The 3398-nt window shown below is 39.3% G+C and overlaps 1 long non-coding RNA gene across 1 annotated transcript in view; it reads right to left on the minus strand.

Annotated features, from left to right (window-relative positions):
- Positions 1-1298, minus strand: part of LOC111262839 (uncharacterized) — an 8107-nt gene extending 6809 nt beyond the window's left edge. The window contains exons 1-2 of the long non-coding RNA XR_002681884.2: positions 1025-1298; positions 798-887 (exon numbers count right to left, since the gene is read on the minus strand). This is a non-coding gene — a long non-coding RNA (uncharacterized LOC111262839). The remainder of the gene's footprint in view (positions 1-797; positions 888-1024) is intronic.
- Positions 1299-3398: the final 2100 nt, after the last annotated feature.

Raw genomic sequence — 3398 nt, forward strand, 5'->3', positions numbered from 1 at the left:
CCTTCCGTTTTGCCTTGTTGGCTACATTGCAAAGAATATGCTGTCTCCTGTGAAAGAATCCAAAACAATTTTCGTTCTTACTTCTGCCCAATTTATTCTTTATCAACCAGCTAGACTAAATCCCTGTTTTTTTCGTCGGCGTAGGTGATTTCTCCTGCAGACGCATATAGGAAATAGGCAACTCAGAAAGGAAGTTATACAGCTACACAATGCGGTCCAGTCGATTAGTTTCTCAGCTTTCACTGACAATCGCCGACATCGCGAAGTCATTTAGGCCACCTGGCGTAAATTTTACACTGCACGATGCCTAACGTTCACTCGCCCTGACTGCGTGCCTATTTGCCTAACCGTACATCTATCGCTCGCTTCGCACGCTGCGCAAAGAAAATTGCATGCGCAGATCTGCTCGTTCTATATTTCACCTGTTTTATCATAAACGTAGGCCAACGTTTCGTTTGGCGGTTGAAAAATCTTAAATTCGGTTTCGTAGACGCAAGAAACACATTGACGCGCCAAATAGGAGTATAACGAACGATTCGTTGCCCGTTTTCGGCAGACCCGCTAAAACGACAGCCGATGGAGCTTGTTTTTTGTGTAAGAAAAAAACAGAGTGCTTAGCGGAGCAAAAATTTCTCAGAAGCTCCGTGGAACAATACGGCAGTGGGTAAACTCGAATGGTCGTTGTCACCACCAGCACCCTACCAACGTAAGAATATGATTTATGCCTAAAGAGAGAAGGTAATTACAACATTTACATTTTATTTATCGTTTTTATCGGAACTCATTCATGTACTTACCGTTTGACGATGTGTATAAGTATGTTAAACACCTTCGAAACTAGTGACAGTGTGGACGACCTAATGAAAGCCAGGATGCTTTACCGAAAGCTGCGAAGTTCAATCAAATTTGGAAAACGGCGAAAGAGCACATGTTAGATATATATTTTTACAATATAATATGATCCTGTAAGAATGCTATTTAGGGATCGTGTAAATAACTTAGCCCGTATTATAACTCTGCTTACCTGATCTTCGGTAACCTGTATAACTATCGAGGTTATCGCCTGCTCGCAGTGTTCGCCGTACCCCACCACAAGTCAGTATCTGATTGTAGCTTAGCCAAACCCTAAAAGTAATAGTGCATTTGATGCTAAATAAAATTGATTGTATCTATATATTATCAGGTTAGTACATTGTTGTCTCACGAAATTTTGAGGGAAATACATATAATTGTATCGTTCGAATAAAAAGTATAGCTAACTAATACGTTCATATAGACAGACATTCGGAAAATATAGTTTGCATTGGATAAGATTACATATCTATGGCAGTCAAAGTTCTATAAAAAGAAAGAATATCCAGTGGGTGGTACATAGATAATGACATTTTGTCACAGGTGATCGGGCTCCTATTCCGATCATCAATATCCACCAAAGCTATTTGACATCTACAATGACAGTAGGCCGCTGTAAGATAGGACAGCTGTTACATACCGGCCCCGGCACCTTCATTTAGAATCCAGCTGGAATGACGTCAATCGACGTTTCACTAAAATTCAACTTTGAGTTACGATAACTACTCCGCAGCCTTGTTACATCTGCGAATTCCTGCAAGCAGGTAGTCAAAATCAAAGGTCGTACTTCGCGATAAAATTCATCCGCACGTCAGGTAAGCTAGCTTTTCATATCACTAGTAAAATAAACAACATTTTGAGACTCTGTGTAAACAGATGCAATTTTAGAATGCAATTTTAGTGCTACGATTGCATGTCTGCTAAGGGATACTGTCAGTAAAACATGTGCTCATGTTTTCTTCGCACAAAATCACCCTGGCGGGAGCTACGCGAGAGCAAATCTCTATAACTAAGCCGCTATTGTCCCGCCGGTTCTGGCCGAATTATTTTTAGTAAACTGTAAAAATTCAACGAGCACTGCAGGCATTACGGCATGAAATAGAAAGTGCGGATGCACAGCTTTAGAACAATGTTTATTCCTAATAAAATCTTCGTATTATCGTCTAGCAAGCCAGGTTAGATAGAAACGCCCTTTTCAGCTCGGTCTTCAAACGAAATCTCCGAACTCTATAGAGCATACCGACTACTCTTCGGGCGTTACAACGTATAGGTTCTTATTACCAAGAAAGCTGTTCAATTGCAGAAATGTTGTGTAATAACCGTTTTACCAATTCTGGTTCGAAAATGATCAAACACAAATGAGTTATTGAATGAAGCATGAATTCTCTCTATTTATATTAGTCAACTCGCTTGATGCCGCGTCTTCGCTAGAGGGTACCTTACTGCAAGGAACATGTTGCTTATAAAATTCGCGGACGCGTTCATTAGGGCAAGTAAGTGAATCACTCTTGATATTATGAGTGATACTAGTGTTTGCTATAGTGTTATTTCCACTTCTATAAATACATAGTTCGATCTAAATGATGCTACCAGGAAGAAGCTGAGGATCAACAAGTACTGCAATTGTGGCCTTAAGATTCACGCGTTCCTATTAACAGCTCAGTAACTGAATGTGCATTTAAAAATAAATCGCAAACCATCTGAAATGTCTTCATTTGGAAATAGGGCGGCTGCCGTAAAAATAATACCAAAAATAAGGTTATATTATTTCGTTTTGACGGGTTCAATGAGAATCTTGACTATATCGCTTGTTGAAGGCTTTTCCTGTATAGGATCTAATGCACTCTTTAAAGTTATATGCATATTGGATGATTCCATGCAGGTCAAGTTCTGTTCCGAAGCTAATTCCGAAGACGCAGAATGTTTGTAGACGATCTACTATACATTAGCGATATCGCAATTTGTATATTTGATTATAAATTTGGGGAGCTGTCGTGACATATATAGGTCTCACAGTTTTGCTTGATCTTCATTTCTAGCAACGCAGCGTTCCAATAATCTGCCTACGACGAAAAGTACACTTCTTGCCTAGGTTTTCTATGTTATACCATAACATATATATATATTGAAATGATTCAGTCAAACACTGCAGTTAATAGTCGAACACACGAGACCTACATCGCATTGCCCGTAGGGAGATTCGAACCCAGGAGTGCGAGTATTCAATAGCAATTAAAAATATACATCCAAAGTTGTTGCAGTTATGTCGTTTATGTGTTATGCAAGTCGATGGTAAGATGCTCCCAAAGCGCTTGTCAGCACTACCCAGCTATAATCTTTGGGGAAGTACCACTGTAACATTAGTTTACTGTGATATGAGCGATTACGCTATGTTAAGATATATAAATATCTACTTTAAGCCTAACTGAAAAGAAACGTTTTTACACTAGTGCAAAATACGTCGTACTTTTGTGACAAGGACCATCCATTAATTAGAATATATCACTCGAGAACGTTAAGCGGAACCGCTAAGTGTGATAGAGAAA

Source organism: Varroa jacobsoni, unplaced genomic scaffold, assembly GCF_002532875.2.
Source record: "Varroa jacobsoni isolate VJ856 unplaced genomic scaffold, vjacob_1.0 scaffold_706, whole genome shotgun sequence".
Lineage (NCBI taxonomy): Eukaryota > Metazoa > Arthropoda > Arachnida > Mesostigmata > Varroidae > Varroa > Varroa jacobsoni.